The sequence below is a fragment of the Oryctolagus cuniculus genome, chromosome 2 (assembly GCF_051225735.1).
Source record: "Oryctolagus cuniculus isolate XC-2025 breed Fujian yellow rabbit chromosome 2, ASM5122573v1, whole genome shotgun sequence".
In the NCBI taxonomy this organism is placed as follows: Eukaryota; Metazoa; Chordata; class Mammalia; order Lagomorpha; family Leporidae; genus Oryctolagus; species Oryctolagus cuniculus.
The window spans coordinates 107,860,962-107,886,125 of record NC_142868.1 but is presented as its reverse complement, the minus strand read 5'-3'; the positions used below and the strand labels follow the sequence as shown (position 1 = coordinate 107,886,125).

Here is a 25,164-nt window from a genome sequence, read left to right as displayed (position 1 = left end):
TTGAGTCCCGGCTGTTCCACTTCTGATCCAGCTCTCTGCTATAGCCTGGGAAATAGTAGAGGGTGGCCCAAGTCCTTGGGTCCCTGCACCTGCGTGGGAGACCCAGAAGAAGCTCCTGACTCCTGACTTTGGATCAGCACAGCTCCAGCCATTGCGGCCAATTGGGGAGTGAAGCAGCGGATGGAAGACCTCTCTCTCTCTCCTTCTCTAACTCTGACTTTCAAATAAATAAATAAATCTTAAAAATATATATATGCATATAAGCATTGACTAACTAGATACTGAGAAACAGGAGCCGTCCGTCATCTATGGAAATCTCCCTCCTCAGCACTTGACTTTTGAGGGAAAAAAATCAAAAAATGCGAGAAAACAAGTGAATTTTATTAGCTCTTTAAAAACAGTCTTAGCATGTGGCTGGGACCTAGTGCAGATCCCGCCCAACCTGCCACCTAGTTAGCACTGTAGAATCAGGATGCATTCATAGCGACAGCAGAGGCATTATAAAGGCACCCAACATCAAAAAGGACCCATTTTACTCTCTGTACCAGGCTTTCCAAGGTGCCATATCAGCCTGCAAAATTTATTTTTGAAAAATTTTAATTTATGTTCCAGCTGAAGGGGCTTTCTGGTTAATCCCTAAGCAACATGGAAATTTGATTCAGCAGAACAGCTCCTTCCTGAGGACTTCTGATTAATTGACGGTTTATTGTAGCGAACAGAGACGTCTCACATGTGATGTTCACCTACAGGCAGATTTCAAACTGGAAATTTGAATAAAATCCTCTTAGCTTTCCTAAAGTTATTGAGCTCTGTTAAGATGGTGCCTCTCTGAAATTCATTCTGCCTTGCTGCTCACAATCAGAAACAATTTAAAGTTGGGCCATTTTTATTTTTCAGAGCCAGCAGCCTCCAAGTTCTAAAGCTATGACATGCTGTGTCTCCCACCACCATAAATGTGCTTTGACAGACTGTTAGTGTTTAAGTTCGCTCCCATTCCCTTTTCCTTTTTAACATGAAATTTCACTCAACGTCATAGGGTTACTTCATCCTTTTTTCTTTTATTTAAACAATTAGTGCATGATTGTTTCCTGAAATCTTGATCATAAGTCAGAGCTAGAAGTAGGAAAATGGGATGACCAATACAATTGGGGGGTTATATATGAATCTTAATTCTTTGTCATTGTGATTTATTTATTTTATTTTCATTTTATCTGAAAGGCAGAGAGAGAGAGAGAGTGAGCGAGGGAGCATCTATCCATTGGTTCACTCCCCCCCATCCCCAAAACGCATCCAACAGTCAAGGCTGGACCAGGCCAAAGCCAGGAGCCCAAAACTTACTCCAGGCTTCCTTCCCTGCGTGGCCAGAAACCAAGACCTTGAACCAGCCATCACCTGCAGTGTGTTAGCAGAATGCTGTATGGGAAACAGAGGAAACAGGGCTGGCATCACGCACTCTGACACGGGCTGCAGGCTTCCCAAGTAGCAACGTAACTGGTGCCCACCTCTGTAATTGTGATTAAAAAAAAAAAAATGTCAGTCCTGGAGAGGGAAGTTTCCTGGGTTTCTAGCCTGCCTCTCTTGAGTAGGAAGAGGTAAGGAGGGAGTCCTTTGTAGTCTGGGTGAGAAATCCAGCAGGATCTTAAGACTCATCAGACTGTCCCTTCCCCCTGTGCTAGTGCAGGTAAGATGAAATACCAAAATCCTTGCAGTGAGTCCACAAAGTCTCCCCACGGAGCTCGAGGTCCTCCCTTCCCTTGGACAAACTCTCACGGTGTGGACATTCCATCCATCAGGAGTGGTACAGGGAACTGGACTCAGAGCCTGCCCTCCGGGTGTGTGCTCCCACACTCAGATGTTTTCTCTCTCTGAAATCAGCACCCTAACTTTTTAGATACCCAAACTCTCAGTTTCTGTTGGAGGCTTGGTTCCTAATCTCATTGGTCCCTTCACATTCAATCAACTGTGAATTTCTTTAGGATTCCCCCCCCCCCCCAAATTTCTCCTCTACCATGTCCCCAGCTGTTCTGGGTTCCTATCCTATCTCCATCCTATCTGGGTTGTTACCTCTTTAGATAACACAAACTTATGTTTGCTCTTCCTATATTCCTATTGCATTCTTAGGCACACGCACCACGAGAGCTATCCTGACCCTGAGCTGAGCCAGATGATGGCCACATGTAACTGCCTCATCGGCTCAGGGTCCTTTCCCAGCATCCTCTGCTCCATGTATGCAAATGAACCTTGCCTATTCCCCGTTTCCCCTCCTCCACCCTCTGAGTTGCAAGCTTCATTCACTAGGAATTTCCTCTCTGCCTATCTCCTGCTTTCAAAAATCTCAGCGTTGGTGTCATTCCAGAGATTTGGTTGCAAGACAAGGAAGTGCCTCTGGCTACCTTAAGCAGAACAGGAGAATTTCTAGAAGGCTATTCAGCACCCTGCAAGAAGTAGAAGGGAGAACCTAGTGCTGCAGTCACTTGCTGGGACCCCCTTCAGGAACAGCAGGTGTAACCTTGCCCCCACCCCCTCTTTTGCACCCTGTGCAGTCGCTGAGTCTGGAGTGGGAGGGTTCTACTGGCCAGTCCCAGGAAACCCCACCCTGCCTTCCCCCAAGGTTTAGGTAGGGGCTTCCTTAAATGAACGAAGGGGTTGGCATAGGGCAGCCTCCCACTGTGTCATCTCTCAAGGTTCCTGTCTAACGCCAGTACTTCCTCGGATGCTCAGAATGTGTTTTCTTTGCTATGTTGGCCTGTGAAGCGTCACATTATAGTTACCTTTGCACTGGGTTTACCCTTCCTTTTCCGCCTTTCCTCTCAACTTCTCCCAAATTATTTTCGTACTAATTTGCTTCCCTCTAGTCTGGATTATTTACACCTGCTCTGCTCACTTCCAGGCCTTCATTGGTGCGTGCACCAAATTAACGAATCCCGATTGACTGCTATAAGGCCTTTCCAATAGAAACACATTAGATACACTTAGCTGAATCACCGGTTAAGATGGGAGGTCACAGAAAAACCCACACGAGTGTTGAGCACGTGCCAAGCACACAGCTGAGACATATTTACATGATCTCATTTGATGTAGGTCATTTTTTTTTTTTAAAAGATTTCTTTATTTACTTGAAAGCCAGTTACACAGAGAGGAGAGGCAGAGAGAGAGGTCTTCCATCCACTGGTTCACTCCCCAGTTGGCCGCAGTTGCTGAAGCTACGCTGATCGGAGGCCAGGAGCCAGTAGCTTCTTCCGGGACTCCCATGTGGGTGGGACTTGGGCCATCTTCTACTGCTTTCCCAGGCTATAGCCATAGCAGAGAGCTGGATAGGAAGAGGAGCAGCCAGGGCTCGAACTGGAGCCCATATGGGATGCCGGCATTGCAGGCGGTGGCTTTTCCTGCTACACCACAGCGCTGGCTCTGATCCTGGTCATTCTTTGCAGGAGAGTTGGCCCTTCTTATCCACAGGTGCTATACCCACTCACTCAACCAATCATAGAAAGCAAATATTTGTATCTATCCTGAAAATATACAGATTTCTTCTTGTCACTATTCCCTACGTAATCCAGTATGACAACTATGTACACACCATTACATTGTATGGATATTGCAAGTCATCTCTAGATGCTTTAAAACATATGGGGGATGTGCTTTGTTTATATGCAAATACTGAGTGTCCTCAGAGTTTGGTACCCAACGTCCCCAGGAACCAGTCCCCTAGAGACACCAAGGGAATACTGTAGCATCTGAGGATCAGAGCACTTAAGTGACCCCAGTCACAGGTTTCTGGGTTGGCTTTGAGATGCTGAGGTCTGCCAAGGACAGCAGCTGCGTCCGCCTTAGCTTGTGCTTCCCGTGAGCCCAAGGGGGGAAGACAGGGGCCTGCACAGAGCTCTGAGTAAGGAGGAAAGGCCAGGAGGCAGAACTAAGTATGACTCAGTGAAGCATGGTGGCGACAGCAGGGCGACAGAGCAAATGGCCATGGCAGGACCAGAGCAGAGAAGCCTTCGGGAGATAAATCATAGGGTTAATGCCAGAGCAATTTTAGGCGGAAGGAGTATACTTTTTGTGCTTTTAGTACTTACTTATTGAGGATATTTTTATAGTAAAACAGATAGGGACACACTAAGGGATTAGAATGCAGAGACCTATACACATTTTTAGAAAAAAATCCAGGTTTCAAAGAAATGTCTCCTTATGTTGGGTCCTGGGGTGAGCTAGTCCCCCAGAACCTGTGACTGTGACCTGATCTGGCCAAAGGTCTCTGCAGCTGTGAGAAGTCAAGGATACTGACGGGAAGTCCCCCTGGATTAGGGGTGGGCTGTGAATTCCACAAGAGGTATCTTCGTCAAGAGAGAGAAGAGAGGAAACACAGGGTCCAGGGGTGTGAAGACAGAGGCAGAGACCACGGCAATGCAGCCACAAACCAAGGAATGCCTGGAGCCAGTAGACGCTGAAAGAGGAGGAAGGATCTGCCCCTCTAGCCTTCGGAGAGAGGCCAGCGCCCTGGTTAGAAATCTGGAAACATAAACTCTTTTTAATGACCTGGGTAGAGGTAATTAATTGAGGCAGGCCAAGAAAACTACAGCAGACCTCCAAGGTCTAAATTCTCCAGGCTCCCTTGGAACACATGTTCAACTCTTCTGCCATCAGAGGACTTTTGAGGGGGACTGGGCAGAGTGATGGGCAGCCATAGGAAGTTCTCCATCAAGGGAAAGGGGAAAGAGCAGGAGTGTTCCCGACAGTTAGGGCGACACTGGCATCCAGAATTGGGAGACAGTCGGAAGGCAGACATGGATAAGAACTGTCAGGACTTGGGATCACTGGGGTAGGTTGAAAGGGACCCCAGGGTCATCTCCCTTCCCCTGGGGAGAGTTTGGGAGTGGGAAGGAAGAAGTCAAGGTGATAGTGAGGTTCTCCAGGGAGCAGAGGCGCTCGCTCGGGGAACTCTGGGCCACGCCTGAGGCTGTGGGAGAAGCTGGTTTGGAAAGGAAATGAACTTACTCTGATGGTGGTGACCTGGAAGAAATGACACTGCCCACAGGAAGTGCAGGCAAAGCGGCTCACAAAGGCTGCAGGGAAAGTCCAAAGGGCTGGTGTTGGGATCAGCGGTGCAGACGCTGCTTGGGACGTCCACATCCTATGTGGGAGCACCTGGTTTGAGTCCCAGTTCCTCTAATTTGATTCCAGCTTAGTGCTAATGTGGACCCTGGGAAGCTACAGATGATGGCTCTGGTGTTTGGGTTGCTGCCACCCACGTGGGAGGCCTGGATAGGATCCCAGTTCCTAGCCCAGCCCTGGCTGTTGCAAGCATCTGGGGAGTGGACCAGCAGATGGAGGCTATCTCTCTGTCCCTCTGCCTTTCAAACAAAAACTAAATAATTTCTTCTTAAAGTTCAGGCGGGTGGTTAACTAAAAAAAAAAAGGACACATCAGACTAAAACCTTGATTGCTTTGGGAATCCAGGAAGGAAGACAACAGACCTCCTATAAGGAGAAAATATGGGAGGGCCAGAAGGCAATAGGACCAAAATCAATCATCTAAGATCAATGGAAAGATGATGGAGTTTCAGGAGGTAGAAATGCCACGTGCTTCAGCAGACCCTGTAGGATTAAGGTTTAGAGAGTGGCATCAGTGAGTTTTTCAAAGAATCAGAGGAGGAAGAGGAGAACCATGACTGAGATTTTACAAAGCAAACAAGGGTCAATATTGCTCTACGTATTTGGAGTAAGCCCATTGAAATTTGGGCCGGACTATGGACTAAAATTCTGCTTTCCTCACTCCTAAAATGAGACTTGCACTAAAGGATGAGCTTTGGTAGCTTCTTTCCCAGAGTCAAACAGGAGGCTGTCCTGAGTCCCAGATCTTGAACTTGATCTCTGCTCAAGGTAGTGTACCTCCTTCCACATACTGAGCTATTCAAGGGTGACCTGTCGCCAAGGCGTGTCCCTGGTACTGTTGGAGGTAGGTAGATATTATCTCCCCATTTCACAGACTTGAGAAAAGTCAAGAAATCCCTGTGTGAGGTTACACAGGTCAGAAGTCCACAGTCCAGCAGGCCACTGATGACGGAGCTCCGGGGACTCTACTTACCCATTCTTGGGTGCTTTGGGGGAGGGAGTCAATCAAAGAATGTTGCCTTGCCTCCTTGGGTGAAACATTACTGTTTTCCTGAAGATCAGAAGCCAGGAGCCAAAGAAAGCATCTCACTGACACGGATGCAGGCGATCCCACGAGGGCTTTGGAATCCTTGGAACATTAGGGTTTCCTCTGGGAAACCACGGGGAGAAGGAGTTTGGAGAAAAGACATCTGGACGCATCCGGAAGGGAAGCTCTCCGGTCTCTGCCTCTGCTCTCGGGTTTCCAGCTTCCAAGTTTGTTTACTGGGCCACACAACTCCAGGCGGGGTGAGGCTGGGTGAGCCGGTCGGGCCCACCCCTCACGGTACCCGCAGGGGCCCAGGGGCAGGCGGCTCCTGATTGGGCTCTGCTCCCGGGGCTGTGCAACCCGACTCCCGGCGGCTGGAGCGGGCTTGCGTGCCTGGGAGGCATCAGAGGTCGGAGTTCCGCTCCTCCCCTTAGGAAGCGCCTCCGCCAGGGACAAATGGACTAAAAACGTGTCTGGTTGGGAAAGTAAATAGACGCAAGCCAAATAAAAATAAAAATGCCCGCAAGCAATCACAGGGAGGAAGTGACATTTTGCTGGAAGTCACTTTTCTGATGGACCACAGGCCTGCTGCGCTGAGCGCGCCGTGGGAATGCTTCCGGGAGGGGGGGGCGCGGTCTCCTCTCCAACTCGCGCGTGGCGGTAAGAGAATTAAACAAACAACAAAAAGAGCACGCGAAGCCCACCCGGCCGGCCTCCGGGGCTGGAAGTTAATGCCTGCATTTTTACGGTCGTCCCCACCCCGCCCCCGCAAGTGCGGGCGCGGGGACCTAGCCTAGCGCTCGGCGCCCCGCAGGGCCCCGCGGCGCCCCGCAGCGCAGCGTTCTCCAGCCCCGGGCTAAGCCGGGCGCGTTCCGGGGCCGGGCCGCGGAGCTCGGCGGAGCCCGGGGGCGCCCCCAGGTGGGTGTCGGGCCCCCGCCCCGTGCGCGCGCGGGGCCTGGGCCGGCCCCTGGGCGGCGTCACGGCGCGGCCGGGGAGGAGCGCGGGCGGACGAGGAAGAGAGCGGAGGAGGCGGGCGTTGCGCGCCGGGGGAGGGTCGCCGCCGCCGCCGCCTCCGCCGCCGCCTCCGGGAGCTTCAGGCCGGAGCCGCGCGGCCGAACGGGCGGCGAGCGGCGGGGAGGCTCGCGGCGCCCGGGCCGGCGGGGTTCGCCCGGCGGCAAGACGCGGGAGCGGCGCAGACAAAGAGCGGCGCTTGGGCGGGCGCAGCGCGGCCGCCGCCGCCCCGGGACCCGCGCCGCTGCCCTCCGGCCTCGGTGGGCGGCCCGTGGCGAGGTAAGTGTGTGCGCCGCAAACTTGGGGGCCCATTCGGCGGAGTTGGAAGCGCGGCGGGGCCCGCGGGCCGGGACGCGCCCAGGGAGGGGCTGGGGGAGTGGGGCCCCTCCGCGCTCCGCCGGTGCCCTCGCCCCCGCTGCGGCCTGGGCGCCCTCCCCACCGGCTGTGGACTGCTCGGCACCTCCAGGCTCCGCACCTTCCTGCCCGCCTTCCGGGCCCCCCACCCTACCCCCAGGGGCCGGCTTGGGGGCAGGGGCGCCCTCCAAGGGCGCGCGGGCGAGGAGCTGGGCTGGGGCCGGGCGGCGGGGCCCGGGGACTGGACACCTCCGGTGCGCAGGGAGTGCCCGGCCTGCGGGACGGACGGCGGCAGGCACGGGGCCGGGGCCGGCGTGGGACCGAGCGGTGGCCGCGGTCGCCGGGGGGTGAATCTCCGGGTCGCAGGGACGCGGGGGGGTCACGATGCACCCGGAGAACTTAACTGTGTGTTGATTGCAACTATTTCTGATCCCACACAAAGCTGCTGTCACGTCGCGTAAGGGAGGGTCGACGGCCCGGAGCTGGGCGCTTTTGTGCGGGTTTGAGGGTCTGCGCCCTGCCGCGGATTTTCAGGGCACCCTTGGAGCCAGCCACTTGTACCAAAGTTTCTCCCAGTCGCTCTGCGTTCCGGGCGATGGAACCGCCAGGGGGTCCTGGAAAAACGTCCTGTGTGACTCTGAAAGCATCCACGACGGCTGCCGCGTGGGCGCCGTGTGGGCTTCGCATTGTGTGGGATAACGCTGTACTTTGTGGACAATGCCGATCGCCTGGGACGGGCTGTGGGCGGAGGCTGGGGGGTCACTGGCTGGTGGCCAGCAGGCACCTGGCTAAGTCAGCCTCCTCAGGACAAAGCAGGGGCGGGGGTGGCAGTGCCTCCCTTATTTGGCCAACAGGTTTGAGGCTTTGTGCCAAGTTTGCATGTGCATCATGGGGTGAGTGGGCCCCAGTCGCGTCCGGAAGGGCCTACACCCAGGCCTGCTCCTTGCACTGACCCAGGGAGAGACCGAACCCAGAGGGAGGGGCTGGTGGGCGTGGCTTTCTGGGGACCCGCAGGTAGGGAGTCCCTTCCTGGCCCGCCCCAGTCCTGGCAGTTCGGGAAGGGTTTTTGTGTAGCAGTGAGAACCAATCGGGGGCTGTGTTTCCTGCTGCTGTTTTTGATTAAGTTACCTACAGAGTTATTTTTTTCCCCCAAGTCTTGAAAGTGGCGGAAAATGAAATTAACCCGGGCTGCCTTAACTTATCAAACCAGATCTGAGCTGTGCCTCAGAACACGCCCTTAGTGCACTCACCACCTGTGCCCAGATAAAGGCTCCCAGCGTGTGTGTGGTTTATGTGAAGAGTGGCAGGCAGAGAGCACCGGGGCCGAGGTCCAGGAGGGGGGTGCAGGTGCATGGATGTTCGCGGGAGGGCTTTCCTGAGGAGGGGCGGTCTCCCCGCTTGAGAAGAAGTGACCACAGGGGCAGGTCCTGCCTGAGTAGCTCTCTCCTTGACACGAGGAGAATGGCAGGGTCGTGGTGGCCTTGTGGTGGCCACCGGAGGGTGAGATGGGAGCTTTAGGCAGTGCTGGGTTTGCTCCTCTGGGCTCAGGGAGTCTCAGCTGCTGTGTAAACACTGCCAGCGATCCTGACAGGCGGGTGAAACTGACTTGGCAAAATTGGCTGCATTGTAATCTTCTTGGCCCAGTTGGGAGAAACTGACCCTTTGTAAATAGAGGCGTGGGTGGAAGGTGCATTTCCAGTAGCTTGGTCAGTTTTCAGGCTTTGAGTAACATGCTGGAGACTTAAACCTTCATTGCAGGCTGTTGGACCCTTGTCATGTTCTCAACCTCTGCCATTTACATTGGGGGTAATCGTGCTTTTCCAGCCAACAGCGGATCTTAATGTACACAGCACTTGAGAAATGTACTGTCATCCATAGCAAACACACAGGAGATCTTCCTTGCACATGCAGGGACCGAGTAACCTTTTCCAATACCCCAAGCCTGCGTGATTGCACAGAATGACCTGAGGGCCTTTTGTTGCTTGCATGGACTTCGTTTGCTCTGGGGAAGACCAGGCTGTGTCACTGAATGGGACACCCAAGCTTCTCACCGCTCAGACTTGGCTTGCGGTATGTCCTGGGGAAAGGAGGGCTCACGGTTATGGTTCTCCAGCATGAAAGCCGAGGCTTGCTGACGGACAAGCTCGAAATTGCTTGCCGGAGCTGCAGGGGAGTGTGGTGAGCCATGTCTGGGAAAATTAGGAGGCTGACTGGTTTAACCAGCCCACTGGAAACTCCCCACAACTGCCCCCAGAGGCGCAGGAAATTTGTTTTCTCATCCTTCCTCTCCAAAGGGACTGTGCATGGGGATTGCAGATTGTTTCTCTTTCCTAAAATGAGTGATGGAAACATTCGCGGTGCATTTTTCAAAAGGCCTTAGCTAAAAAATGCCATTATGTGTGTTGTTAAAAGTCTGAGTGAAGGCAATGAGAAGGGGGTCAAGACCGCCTTGGAACGGGGTTACCCACAGAGTGCGGCTAAAGTAAAAATAACGTCTCGCTTCTTCAGGCTGTTTTATCAGCAGTTTACGAATTCAGACTTTCTTCCACACATTTACTTCTGAAGGGCAGAGCGGCAGTAGCAAGTTACACCTCTGCCTACGATGTGAACGCACGCACACGCATTCCGGCATGTGGGTTCCAGCCTCAAGACCAGGCCCTGAAGCCATAGAAACACAGAGGTGCTTTTTGATGGACGTGGCAGTGTCCCGGTGGTGCCAGGACGGTGGCGTTGGATTAAAGCTCCCTGGCCTCCTGGCTGGAGTCTCCAGGTCGCACCAACCCCCGGGGACTGTTTTCGGTGCCTTTCCTTCCCCACACCTGACGGGCTTCCTTCCTGCGAGGTGGAGACTCCTCCTTGGAACCTCCTCCACTCACAGCACTTCCCTTCTGTCTCTGATTCGATGTTGGTGATGTTCCTCCTTGTGCTGGCACTTAGTACAATCCCTTCTGCATCCTGAATGTGCAGCAGACACTCACTGATCCATGCCAGTTGTGTTCTGAGCCTGTGGTGGTGGGGCTCCAGGTTCCCACGCAGATTTCAGTCCTAAGAGACTTCTAGAATCCTTGGACTTCTGCTTAGAACCTCTGTCACCTGTGCATGGCTTTGTCCCCAGTGTGTCCAGAAAATGGGAGACTCCGGTCTGTTGGCCTCTTTTGGTAAGTTCTCCGTCAGATGAATTGTTTATAGTCTCGAAGCCAAGCTTCAAGCAAGAACAACAAACAGAACCTAAAACAAACCCAACTGTATAACCAGCTGGTGGGCTGGCCGAATGCTTTCCTTTTCTATCCATGTCACCCGGAATTGGAAAGGCTAGGCAGAGCCTTGGTTACCCTGGTTTGCTGCGTTGTTTAGTGTCAGCCCACTTCTGTCCCGTTTGTATTTGTGAAATTTTTCAGAAAAGCAGCTTCAGGTATGCTCAGAACTTAACTACCGTTTGAGTGCTCCTAATCTGAAATTCTGAAATGCTCCCAGATCTGAAACTTTGAGCCCCAAGATGACACCACGAGTGGAAAATTCCACACCTGACCTCCTGTGACAGGTCACAGTCGAAAGGCAGGTGCACTAACAATATTGTGTAGAATCACCTTCAGGCTGTGTGTCCAAGGCGTATATGGAACATAATTGGATTTTGCGTTTAGCCTTGGGTCCTATCCCCAAGATATCTCATTAAGCATATGCCTGTATTAAAAAAAAATCTGAAGCGCTTCTGGTCCCACACATTTCAGGTAAAGGAGACTCAACCTGTATTTTTGGGATAATTCTGTAGAGTGAGATGCTTCTCCTGGCCAGTTGTTAACAAAGACCTAAAATGCTAGAAGGAGATAAGAATAACAAATACAAACTCCCGGATGATAATTTATCACCTGCAAAGTCCTCCTCACGTGCACCAGTGTGTGTGATGCTTGAAGTCGCGTGGCAGAAGCAGCACATTTAACGTTTAAATCAACATGGCACACTTGGCTCTGGCCTGCATTTCTGGGTCAGGAGACTAGGGCTCAGGGCCAGGGCCACCGACTCCAGAACTTTGTCTCAAGTCCGTGCCATAGCTAAGTGGACGGCAGATGAGACACCCCAGAAGGTTGCTAGAGCAAGGGTTGATTTCCTTTGTGGCAGTGGATGGAGCAGGGTGCCACAGAGGTAGGGTGTGTGCCTTGGCCAAGTGACGGCTGTGTGCAGATCCTGCTGGGAGCATGCGTTGGCTCTTTGAAGATGTGCTGTTGGGGGAGAGGTGGGCAGGGGCAGTTGCGGTGCACCTGTGTCCTGGCTCTTGGCTGTGAGTCAGTTTCCCTGGGATGTCTCCGTGGGTGGGTGAGTGGGTGTTCCCATCCAGTGTGTGTGTGTCAGTCTGTTCAGGCTGCTGTAATGGGTACCACAGACTGGGGGCTGGCAGTTCTGGAAGCTGCAAGTCCACGATCAGGGTCCCAGCCAGGTTGGTGTCTGATGAGGGCCCACTTCCTGCCTGCTCTCTTGCCTGTCTTCTGTGCACACAGTGGGAGAAGCCAGTGGTGCCTTTTCCTCTTCTTCTAAGGACGTCGGTCTTATTGGATCAGGGCCTCACCCTTATGCCTTCATTTACCCTTAAATATCTCCTGAAATGTCCTTGCTCCAGATACAGTTGGCCCTTGTATTTGTGGGCTCTGCATCTGAGGATTCAACCAACTGTGGATTGAAAATATTTTTTTTAAATTGCTTCTAGACTTTTTTCTTTTTATTCCATAAATAATACAGCATACCAACTCTTTACATGGTATTTATGCTTTATTAGGTATTATAAATAATCTAGAGAGGATTTAAAGTATATGGAGGATGTTTATAGTTTATATGCGAACATGCTGTCCTTTTATATAAGGGATCAGGGCATTGGTGGAATTTGGCATCTGCATAGGGACTGGAACCAGTCCCCCACAGACTGCGAGGGACAGCTTACCATATAGTCCCTCCTGTGTTAGGGCCCACCGCAGGAGTTTTGTGGGATGTGGTTGAGTCCAGCGTGGAACTCTGTTCTAAACTGAGGCTGATCATTTGAGGGGGTCCTGTTGCCCCAGCATCACCGAGATATCTGGTATCTGTGTGTTTGAGGATCCCTGCTAGGGATGGTTGCAGAGCAGGCTGAGCAGGGTGAGTCTCAGAATTGCACACGAGCGGGGAAGCTGATTGGAGGCTTGCTCAGGTTCTAAATGGGGGCGGGGATTCTGGATGAAGGGCACAGTAGAAACGGCGGTGCCCCAGGGAGGCCGGCGGTGCCCCAGGGAGGCCGTCCCCATGGGGCCTCCGTGACGGCGCAGCAACCGCCCCTTTGTGGCTGCCCTTGCCACAGGAGTGAGTGCCCCTTGTGGGCTGTGTGTGACTGCAGGAAGGTGTCTCACCAAGACCACTTTGCATGGTTCAGGATGATTGCAGGCGCAGTGTCTTATCTGACTCCCCCCCGCCCCCCAACAGCTGCAGATCTGTTTGTTCATTCAGTGGTTGGCTGGTTTGTGACTTTATTCATTCCTATATGAAGCAGCAACTTCTTGCCAGTCACTTCTACCTGAAGCTCTTGCAGGTCTCCACATACTACATCTCCCGACCCTCGTGGCCTCTTGGCTGTTTCCCCTGTCATTGTCTCACTTGGTGATCCTTAAATTCTCCCTCACCTCCAGGTCCAGTCTGCCCCGCCTCCTGAGCCTGCATCCCAAAGATTCCTTCCACTTCTACTTCCACTTGGGTGTCAGTTTTCTCACGGCTCCTGCCAATCCGTTCCTCCCGCCGCACCCTGGCTTTCGGGTCTGGCCACATCTGCCCTGAGTGGTGCTTTGTTGCCCTTTATAGATGTCCCATGCTCCCATGCCCAAGTGCATCATCAGTTTTTATTTTATGTGAAGATTTATTTGTTTGAAAGTCAGAGTTAGAGAGAGAGAGACAGAGAAAGATCTGCCATCCATTGGTTCACTCCTCAGGTGGCTGTAACGGCTAGGCTGAAACCCCGAGCCAGGATCGTCAGCTGGGTCTCTCCCATGTGGGTGGCAGGAGCCCAAGGATGTGGGCCATCTTTCTGCTGCTTTCTTGGGCCATTAGCAGGGAGGTAGGTCAGAAGTGGAGCAGCCGGGACTGGAACTGGCGCCCACATGGGATGCTGGCACTGCAGGTGGCGGCTTTACCCGCTGCACCACAGTGCCAGCCCCCATCAATTTGTTTTTAGAGACTCCTGTCCATTGAGGTGGTGTACAGTATCCCTTGTGACAGGGGCGTGGCCACACCAGTATAGCTTTGCATGGAACTGTGCACAAGCCTGGATCTCCCTCATGGCAGGGAAGAGAGATTGCATGCACAAAGCAGTAGGTGTGTGTGTTTGAACTTGGAGTGTCTCCCTGCAGTGCACTGGAAGTGATGGTTTGTCAGGTGCAGGGCTGTCCCATTGAAATAGAATGCAAGCCACCAGTGTATTTTAAATGTTCTTGTAGCCACGGTAAAATATAAAAAGAGTGGTAATATATATTCCACAGCAAATGTGTGCTTCAGAAAGTTCATGGACAAATAAAATTAAAAGCTAAGTTTGTTTTGATGCCAAAATTTTTAAATCTGTGTGTAGTTTTTCATAATACATTTTCTCTGACTTGACGGCCCCTCAAAATATTTTAAAAATATTTTTGTTGCTACATGCAATGAATATAAAACATGATTCATGAGATAATTTATAGGAAATCTTGGAAATTCAGTGTGGTAGATACTTGGAGCACGACTCCATTCCCTGTTGCTGGATTTTGAGTGGACATTAGCTCCAAGTGGCTAGCGGTTGCCACACTGGACAGTGCTGCTCTATACACTTTTGATAAGCTTCATTCATCCTATTTTTTTTTTTTTAAGATTTATTTATTTGGAAGGCAGAGTTACACAGATAGAGGAGAGGCAGAGAGAGGTCTTCCATCATTGGTTCACTCCCCAGTTGGCCACAATGGCCAGAGCTGCAGTGATCTGAAGCTAGGAGCCAGGAGCTTCTTCCAGGTCTCCCACATGGGTGCAGGGGCCCAAGCACTTGGGCCATCTTCTACTGCTTTCCCAGGCCACAGCAGAGAGATGGATCAGAAGTAGAGCAGCCGGGTCTCGGACCAGCGCCCATATGGAATGCTGGCACTGCAGGTGGTGGCTTTACCCGCTACACCACAGCGCTGGCCCCCATCCTATATTTTTCATTGTTGAGATAGGTGAGTGACACAGTGGGGAATATCCAGACTCTGTGAAATCATTTGGTCTGACCCTGCCGAGGCAACCACTGCAGGCAGGACTGGACAGTCACAAGAGCTGGAGCAGGCTAGCTTTTAAACTGATAATTTTGTATTTGTATGGCGCGCGAATGAAGTTATAAATATCTAAATGGCCCTATGCAGAGAAAAGGTTCCCAACCTGTGATTTAGAGTAACAGTGACGGTGATTATTATTGTGCTTTCTGGGGAAAGGGATAACTTATATAGATATAAGGAATAACTCATATTTCTTGCACTCAGTTTTAGAGTACTCAAATCAGATTTAGCTAAACGTGAATAGATATAATCAACATACCTTTCACAAACACGTTCTACAAATATATTCAAAATGTGTTCTGCAGGTTAAGTTACCCGTGTATTGAAATAAAACTGTTTTGGGCATGAGTGTTGAACATATTTCTGATTGATGCTAAGTAGTTCACCCATAAGGACAGAGCTAAAATCATACTTCTTTTTAGTGATCATTAGCTTACACACACACACACACACACACACACACACACACACACCCCAGACATTGTAATTACTGTTCTGAGCACTTGCATATGATGATAGCTCACAGACTCTCCCAAGAGTTGAGTGTGGTACTTTCCTGCTTCGTCTTGACGGTTGTGGCAAGGGAGGAGGCACTACTGCTAAGCTGGCCTCGGGCTCCACAGCTACCAGGGGCACATCTGGATTCCCTCTCTAGCTGCCTGGCTTTTGAGTATCTGTCGCATCCACCAACCTAGGTCCCTGTCCCTTCAGCAGCTGTGTCTGGAAATACTGGATAGCAGAGCCATCGGCTTTTGTTACAGTATGAGTTTGAGAAACACTGATGGAATTAGCCTTGATAGGGCGCGGAGCTTGGGTGCAGGTCCGTTCTGGGGGAACGCACACCAGCCAGGCGGTGGAGGCCTCCCTGGGTCTTGGGAGGACAAACGAATGGTTGATAACTGTGCGTGGTCGTCGAGAGCTGTCCTGGGTACCGGTGGCCATTCCTCCCTGTGGGCTCCTGTTGTGTCCCTTCAGTGGGTTGTCTTCAGGCTGCCAGACCCTCCCATCCAGAAATTACCCCGACCCGGCCTCGGAGGGCTCATCCTGGCAGGGGTCCAGGAGGAGCCTGGAGATTTGCCTTGCTCATGGTTCCCAGGTGCCCTGTGTGGGGCCAGGCATCACCCTTTGAGAACCACTGCTGGAGGGACTCGCAGGCCCACTGTGTGCAGAGGACTTTCTGTTGTGGTACAGGTTGAATCTCCATTGTCAGAAGTCCTTGGGTCCCGAAGCGTGTAGGGTTTCAGATCTGGGAATATTTCCTCTCCGTAACAAGACAGAGGGGACCCCAGCCTAAACATGAAATTCACAGATGTTTCCTATGCAGTGTGCCCTAAGTCACACAGCCTGAAGGTAACTTGAACAATACTTTCAGGGCGTCGGCATTTCAAGTGCAGCTGGTCATGCGAGGTCACATGCGGATTTTTCCATTTGTGGAGTTGATGTCCGTTTTGGATTTGGGAGCGTGTCAGAGTTCAGCTTTTTCAGAGTAGGGCTGCTGAGCCTGTAAGAACAGGTTAACCGAAGCCTGGCCTGCAGGCTGGCAGTGTAGGCCCGTGCAGTGTGCCAGGGCCACGCCCCATCTCCGCCTCAGTGAGGACCAGGAAGCAGGAGTGTTTCTGTGTTCTTCCAGTCAGCCTGCACCTTTGCGTAGCTGGGCTGCCTCTCGCGGGCCCGTTTTCACCTGCTGCTACGTTTCCTTAAAGAGTCACCATCACTCACCTGAAAGGGGGTGCTTGCTGAGAACCTTGGAGGGGTACCCAGCAAATCCTGGTCCTTTGTGCTGTTTTGACATCCTAGGTGAGTTGGAAGAATTCAGAAGTGGCCAGAAGACGTGTTAGACTGGATTCTTGGAAGACAGCTGCTCCCCTGGGGGCTGTGACACTGGCTACCTTTGCAAGTGAGTTCTGTGGGTGCCCATTTATCCCTAGTACGTTCCCATGTTGGGGGAACCTCAGGGACCTCAGAAGTTTGGCAGCTCTCTCCTGGAGCGGAGGGGACCTGGCTGCAACCATGAGTCAGCCGTCTTGATGGAGAAGCTCCTGCGTTTCAGGATTCCAGGTGGGCTGTGTCTCGGGCAGGTTTCGATTTGCTGTGCGCGGCCTCTCACATGGGCAGCCCTGGATGTTGCACACTCCAAAAGTAGTAGCAGCAAAGATGTGCTATTCAACCGGCTTAACAATTCTCACAGATGACAGGGGGCGGGGAAGGCAGGGGCAGCTAGAGAGAGCTGTGTCTGAGGGTACCTGTGCGTCTGTGGTCCTGCTGAAATCCTCAGGCAGGTGCTGTGGCCATCGTGGGGGTCCAAGTCCACCGTGTCGCTGTCGGCTTTTCCTTGAAGGCTGTGCCTCAGTTTAACAGGGTGTGCGTTTTGGCAGGGTGTTTGAGGGTGTCTCTCAATCAGCAGGTCTGCTAATTACGTCACTGATGAGCCTGGTGCTGTGGTGGTCTCTCTCTTCTGCCTGCTGCCTGCATTTTTAAGGACCACCACTTTACAAAGCTTGTATCGCTGTCTTCACTGTGTGTGCCTGTGTGTGTGTGCGTGCGGTCTGAACTGGTGATAGCTTTTTCCCTGACTGCCGTGGGTGACGGAAGTCAGTCTGGGGACACTGACAGTGTGTGTGCGTGTGTGTGTGCTTGTGTGTGTGTGCGTGTGTGCATGCGTGCCTGTGTGTGTGTGCGTGCGGTCTGAACTGGTGATAGCTTTTTCCCTGACTGCCGTGGGTGACAGAAGTCAGCTTGGGGACACTGACTGTGTGTGTGCATGTGTGTGTGTGCTTGTGTGTGTGTGTGTGCATGCGTGCCTGTGTGTGTGTGCATGCGTTCTGAACTGGTGATAGCTTTTTCCCTGACTGCCGTGGGTGACGGAAGTCAGTCTGGGGACATTGACAGTGTGTGTGTGTGTGCATGTATGTGCCTGCGTGTGCATGTGTGTGTGTGTGCATGCGTGCCTGTGTGTGTGTGCGTGCGGTCTGAACTGGGGATAGCTTTTCCCTGACTGCGTGGGTGACGGAAGCCAGTCTGGGGACACTGACAGAAAACCACACGCTGCTCGCGTATTTTTAAAAAGACTGAGAAATATCAAGGGATCATTTTAGCGGCACTTTCAGGAAACTTGATACAGGTGCATAGTGAATTTTTGGCATATGACTTTTTTTTTTTTTTTTTTTTTAAAGAAACAGACTTAGCAGAAGCTGGCAGGCATTGTAGATCGGAACCAGATTTTCTTCCCGTTACTTTCCATCCTTTAGTTCCATGCTGTTGGTTCTACCCGCGACGTCTCACGTACGCTTACTTGGCGCAGTCTCCCGCATGCAGACTGTTCGTCCTGGGGTCTGCTTCCCTCTGTCCTCGCTGCCTGCTCTCATAGGGATTTTCCTTTACAGCTTTTAGTTCCTGGCTTCCTAGGACCTACCCAGGACGCAGAAAACTCACTTTTCCTCCAGCGCTGCCGTCTGTCTTGCTTCAGTTCCTTGTGTATGGTTTTCCTTGCTAGATCTGTGTTACATGGTTCAGTAGACAAGACCCAGTGGTGACGAGGAGGAAGCGATGATGTTAGTGTCTAAAAAACAAAGGGTGTCAGATACCGTTGTAGTCTTCATTGTGAGGCTTCCTGGGGAAGAGCCAAAGGCCACCCCATTAATCTCCCGTGGATTGAGTGTGTCGCATTTCCTGTGCTGCTTTTGAAACTTACCGTGCATGCATGTAATGTAAGCGCAGCCTCCTGTCTTCCACGAGAAGTGGGTGGGTTTTTCGTGAGTGTCTCCAGGCGGTCAGAATTCCCTGTCTGAGGCGGAAAAAACACGGCCATCGCACGGCGTGTTAGTACATGCAGTCTCACACGCGTTTTTGGATCTTACTTGCTGTTAGATTTGGATTAGGAAGTATGAACAATTCGCTTTTGCAGCTAAACATAGGTTTTTCAAGGTTAATGTTTTTAAAAGCTTACTTGTGACTTGAGGCTCCACGCACGTTCACTTTTGTGTGTTAAGTTGGTAGTTCTCCACCAGGGCAGTTTTGACCATGTGGACATTTGGCACTGCCTGGAGACATTTTAAAAAATGGATTATTTGAGGCCCGCGCCATGGCTCACTAGGCTAATCCTCCGCCTTGCGGCGCCGGCACACCGGGTTCTAGTCCTGGTCGGGGCGCCGGATTCTGTCCCGGTTGCCCCTCTTCCAGGCCAGCTCTCTGCTGTGGCCAGGGAGTGCAGTGGAGGATGGCCCAAGTGCTTGGGCCCTGCACCCCATGGGAGACCAGGATAAGCACCTGGCTCCTGCCTCTGGATCAGCGCGGTGTGCCAGCTGTAGCGGCCATTGGAGGGTGAACCAACGGCAAAGAAAGACCTTTCTCTCTGTCTCTCTCTCACTGTCCACTCTGCCTGTTAAAAAAAAATGGATTATTTGAGACACACACACACACACGCACGCACGCGCGCACACACTCGCCTCTCCCATTGGATGATTCACTGCCCAAATGCCTGCGAATCAGGAATTCCATCCAGGTCTCCCACGTGGGTGGCCGGGACCCCGACTGCCTGAGCCATCACCTGCTGCCTCCCAGGGTGCACAGCAGCTGGAATTGAGAGCAGATCTGGGGCCCGAATGCAAGCACTCCAGTACGGGGCGTGGGTGTCCAATACCTCAGCCACCGTGCCACACACCTGCCCCTGGAGACGTGTTTGCCCTGCCTGGGGGATGCTGCTGGCACCGAGTAGGTACAGAGCAGAGCTGCTACCCACAATCCTAGTGTGCAGGACAGCGCTCGCATTGGAATGGCCGGGCTCAGGATGTCAGTATTTTATGTAGCCTTTGATGGAATGGATGCTGCCCTGGTTCTCTGTGGTACCTGTGGTCTTTGACACCGTGGCCTGTTGGAGAGAGGGTTTTTTTTTCCATTTTAATAAACTGAAAATACATCACATTTAGGGGTCTAAACACTGTTTATACACGTGTACCGTTGCATACAGCAAGGAGAGACCTTGGTGTGATTGGAGTCACCTAGTCTGTGTTCGTCAGTCAGTGTAGAAGTGTGGCCCGCGTCGCTTCATCTGGTCCAGTGTGTTTGGCCCTTACACCTGTGACGTGCTGGCTTTCACAGCAGACACTGTGCTGTGAGTTTGAGATGGGATGGGAGCTCCCTGATAGGGGAAGCCGTGGGGGTGGGGAGGGCTTCATCCGTCACTTTAATAAATAATGGGTTTCCAGGTTTGATTTAACCAAGGACATCTGTTTTCTTAGCAGCCCTACATCAGTGATTGTCAGTAGAAAAAAAGTGTTTTTGTTCTTCCTAAAGTGTGTAGGATTGGAGGCTGAGCGCGGTCACTCTTGAGTTGGTCACATATGTTAGCTTTTGAATGTTTCGTTTCCTTCTTTGTGTCATTCTAAGACTCTCAGGGGAGAGAGGACGAAAATACCACAAACGAGACCCTGTGCAGGGAAGGGGAAAAGGAAAATTCTAATTTGGCTGTCTGTGGAGGTACCCATTAGCTGGCCTGGAATCTGATGTTGATGTCTGAACAGTCTTTTTTTTTTTTTTTTTCTTTGTAAATAGAAGGCTCTTTCTTGATCAAACAGAATACGCCTAGGAATGAAGAGAGCTGCCAATTAGACGTTTCCTTGGCTTTATCGCGATCTGTTTTGTGTTAAATTATTTCCTGTCCATTGCTTCTCTTTTGACTGATGCTGGTTATCTCCCCTCTTCCTGTTCTGTTACTGGGATCAACTCAAAGTCGGTACTTTGCAAAAAGTTTGAACTTCCCTTGGTGGAGATCTTTGAAAGTGGCATCCGTCTTTTCCCCACGCTGCCTTTCTCATGTGGACTTAAATAAAGACCTCTGAAGAACTAGGGGTGGCTCTTGATACAGGCTCGGCAGCTGTGGAGTTGTGCTAGGAAACATCTGATTCTTGGGGCCCATGGGAGGAGGGAGGCCCATGTGGTTAATCAGCCTTCTGTGCAGGAGAGGATGTGGGTCTCTGGGAGGGACCCGTGCTGAGTGGCCGTGGGGAGATGTCAGTGTCACGTCTCTCTGGGATGTGGGGGCCGCCCTGGGCCGCGTGTCATGCATGGCTGTGTGTCGCGGTACGGAAATCTCCCGTGAAACCCTGGCCTGTCTGCAGTGGGGCCTTCAGGAGCTGATGAAGACTGTGTGGTGCTGAGAACCGTATTCATCGCCTGTCTCACAGTTGAACTTCATGAGTTGTGATGGCAAGAGTAGACACATGGGTTGTCCTTTTCCTGTGCTACTGATCGGGCTACAGTTGCACAGCTTATTAACCAGCCTCGGCCGGCCAGGGTGTTGTTTTCTGTGGAGGGAGGGGTTGCCACTCCTGTTAGGATGTGTTGCTCTGTCCTCCCGTGTGTTAAAAGTGGGGGATGGTACAGTTTTTCCGCTGCAGTGGATTGCTTTTTTTCAAAGCAGCCGCGAGTGAGCTTGGATGGTTGATGCTGGTGTCTGATTTTTGCTTGAATCTGGCTGAGAGTTTGAGGGTGAAGCAGGGGGAGAAGCTGCACTGTTGCTCCTCACTTGACCTTTCTGGGCCCTGCTGTCACTGAATTGTTTCTGCCCCAGATGCTCTTCCCACAGCTGCCAGCTGCCCTGGGAATACACAGGGGAACCAGATGAAGACCTGCCCTCAGGAAACCTCCAGGCTAGCTCTGCGTTTCACAGGTTCAGCCTCAACTCTCTTCTTAATTAACAAGTACAGAAAGCCACTCTTGGCTACCTCCATGCATGGGCGAAGCCTCTGTGGGCAGTGCTGCCCTTGCTCCGCCAAGGCCTGGTGGAATTCATTTCCTCTATTAGAGGGAAGGATGGTATTTTCTTCAAGGTCCTCAGAAGCCCCTGGAGTGGGGAACTGTCAGTGGAGCAGAGCCGTTCCCACATGCCGGTCATCAGCCCCAGCTGTCCTCCCGCCCACACCTAGGTTTGCCATTGCTGTTCCAGCGCCTGGTTGAGGGTCAGGTTGAGTCTGCTCGTGAGGAGCACTTGATTTGGGGGTCCACTAGTCTGTGATTTTCTTTTCTTTTTCTTTTCTTTCTTTTGACAGGCAGAGTGGACAGTGAGAGAGAGAGAGAGCAAGGTCTTCCTTTGCCGTTGGTTCACCCTCCAATGGCCATCGCGGACGGCGCACCGCGCTGATCCAATGGCAGGAGCCAGGTGTTTCTCCTGGTCTCCCATGGGGTGCAGGGCCCAAGCACTTGGGCCATTCTCCACTGCACTCCCTGGCCACAGCAGAGAGCTGGCCTGGGAGAGGGGCAACCGGGACAGAATCCGGCGCCCCGACCGGGACTAGAACCCGGTGTGCTGGCGCCGCAAGGCGGAGGATTAGCCTAGTGAGCCGCGGCGCCGACCTTGTGGTTTTCAGATAATGCAAACTCTATGTGTGTGTTGTTTATTTTCTTTCCTTTTTATACATTTTGTAGTTATTTCACTTATTGGAAAGGCAGAGACAGAGTGAGCGCGGGAGAGAGAAGTCTTCCATCAGCTGGTTCACTCCCTAAAGTATCTGAAATAGCTAGGGCTGGACGAGGCCCAAGCCAGGAGCCAGGGGCTGGATCTGGATCTCCAGGTGGGTGTCAGGGACCCAGGTACTTGAACACTCACCTGTTGCCTCGCAGGGTACACGGTGGGAAGCTGGAGTCGGTAGTGGTGCTGGGACTCAGACCCACGTGTTTCAGTCTGGGGTGCAGGCACCCCAGCTGGCGTTCTGACCCACTCCTGAGGTTCATTTCTTAGGACCCTTACCTCTGAAAAACCAGTGCAACTCCTCGTTGCTGCTTTTAACGGGTGCTGGCATCAGGTAGCCCTGCAATACTTCCTTAATTGGCTGGTAACAGCATAAGTACTCCATGCCTTCCTATTTTAATCTAGAAAAGGTTTGTTTACTCAGATAACTACTACTTCTGGATTAGTAGTGAGTGCTGCCAGTCAGGCCTGTCTAGTAGATACTTTTTCAAGTTTGTTTTTTATCCCACAGACGGTATAATTTCATTCATTCCTTTGGAAACTTAAGCTGTTTGTTATCCCATTATGATTGTTCCATTTTTTGTATTTTTTAAAATGCACTGTTTTAAATTGTTGACGTCTGCTCGTTTTTGAAGCCATTTGCAAAGGTAGACTGATTTCAGTGCCTGTTTTTAAACTCCGTTGAGCATCTGAACATACATTAATTATAGTATTAAACACAAATAGAGTCATCGTTAGTGACTTGTTTCACAGTGAACCCGTCTGCATTTCTTTTAGCTTTTGATGATGTAGGTTAGTATGAAATCATTTTTGTGATATACTAAAATGAATTAGTGATAGATTATAATTAATGCCTGGTGTTTCAAATGAACCTCAATTGAGAATAATGAGAATTTGAGATGTGAATTTTGTGATGCATTTTGAAAGATAGACTGAGTATTGCAGGTTCTTGGACTTTTAGTAGAAGAGAAAGTGCCTGTGTGTTCAATAAGTCTTTGCTTGGGTCCACTCAGGGGAGCAGAATTTTGTTGAGAAACTCATGCAGTCTGTTTACCATTTTACATATTCAGATTTACATATAATGTGTTCTCTGTTTGAAGAACAGCCAAGCTTGTATTGTTTCAACTATGTGATAACTTTTATAACCACATTGAACTAAGCTGATCAGTAAATGTGTTTATCTGTTCTCAGTATTTTACTAACTTCCAGAGTGCTTTGTGTTGGTAGTGCATTAAGACTCTGCCTGTGGCACTGGCATCCCATATGGATGCTGGTTTGAGTCTCAGCTGCTCCTCTTCTGATCCAGCTCTCTGCTGTGGCCTGGGAAAGCAGTGGAAGGTGGCCTAAGTGCTTGGGCCCCTGTACCCATGTGAGAGACTTGGAAGAAGCGCCTGGCTTTGGATTGGCCCAGCTCTGGCTGTTGTGGTCATTTGGGGAGTGAACCAGCAGATGGAAGACCTTTCTCTCTGTCCTTCCCTCTCTCTGTAACTATGCCTCTCAAATAAATAAATCTTAAAAAAAAAAAGTCAACCATGTTATGCTATGTACCTATGTATTTATTTATATGACATATGTAGATAAACATATATCTTTAAATACATTTTAGAAAAGTTTTGGGGCCGGTGTGGTGGCACAGGAGGTTAATCCTCTACCTGTGGTGCCAGCATCCCATATGGGCACTGGTTCTAGTCCCAGCTGCTCCACTTCTGATCCAGCTCTCTGCTATGGCCTGGGAAAGCTGTAGAAGATGGCCCAAGTCCTTGGGCCTCTGCACCCATGTGGGAGACCCAGAAGAAGCTCCTGGCTCTGGGTTCCTGGCTTCAGATCGGCGCAGCTCCGGCCGTTGTGGCCATTTGGGGAGTGAACCAATGGAAGGAAGACCTTTCTCTGTCTCTCCCTCTCACTATCTGTAGGTCTACCTCTCAAATAAATAAATAATTTTAAAAAAAGTTTCAGAGCAGTCCAGAGAGTCTCCATAGACAACATTGGTAGATTGCCTTCTTGTTAACTAAAGTCCGTATTTTATTTGGAGTTTTGTTCTTTTTAAGAAAAACTACATTGACTTTCTAGTGTCCCTTTTCTATCCCAGGCTCCTCATTTCATTTCGTCCTCCCGTCTCCTTGACTCCCCTGGTCCATGACAGGCTCTCTCTCACCTGTCCCTGATTTTGATGAGCTTGACAGGTGTTTGGCACATTTATCCCTCAGCTGAGAGTCTGCAGATGTTTTTCTCACTCTCAGAATGGGTTCCGGGTTTGGGGAGGAAGAACACAGAGATAAAGCCTCCTTATCTCGTCATCAGGGGTGCATCCGTCAACATTACCAGGGTTGATGTTGACTCTGGCCCCCTGCCCAAGGTGGTATCTGTTAGTTTATTCCAGGAATCACTTAGGAGCAGCTCTCTGAGTGCATAGACGAGTGAGCGGCAGATGCTGGGCGGAGCCCCTTGCTGTGGACGAGAGCGAGGGAGGTGCCTCAGTACGTCTTCCAGAACAGTGTCCTGCACATCCCTGGAGCCCGCTCGGGTCCTGCCGACTCCGTCTCCTGGGCTGGGCTGGTCTGTACCTCTTCCAGTTGAACAAGTTCCCTGGCTGATGCTGATGTGTATCCAAGGTTGAGAACCTTTGGCGTGAGTAGCGTGTGGACCCTTCTTACTCTTCTCTCCTGCTGCCCCGAGTCAGGGCCCCACCTGCTTCCTTGCTGTCGCCTTGTCCTGGCTGCCCAGGACACCCCTGCTCTGAGGGCATCTGTGGCTTTAACTGTCTCTGGTGGCTCTATCAGAGTGGCTGTCTTCGGATGAACTCCAGATCATTCCTTTGCTCTGTGATGAGCCAGCTTCGGTTTGAAAATCTTTGGGTCTTGTAGAGTTGAGAGCAGAGAACCTTGCTGGGGGAAGATTGGCCTGGCCAGAGCAGGG

General features: G+C 51.4%; 1 protein-coding gene across 4 annotated transcripts in view; it reads left to right on the top strand.

Annotated features, from left to right (window-relative positions):
- Positions 1–6,509: 6,509 nt before the first annotated feature.
- Positions 6,510–25,164, top strand: part of NCK2 (NCK adaptor protein 2) — a 151,246-nt gene continuing 132,591 nt past the window's right edge. The window contains exons 1-2 of one of the 4 annotated variants that reach the window (XM_089327434.1): positions 7,129–7,425; positions 16,581–16,680. The gene's annotated coding sequence lies outside the window, so the exon portion shown is untranslated. Of the gene's footprint in view, positions 6,796–7,127; positions 7,426–16,580; positions 16,681–25,164 lie in introns of those variants that run through there. The other 3 variants (XM_051834899.3, XM_051834906.3, XM_051834882.3) reach the window with 3 other exon arrangements.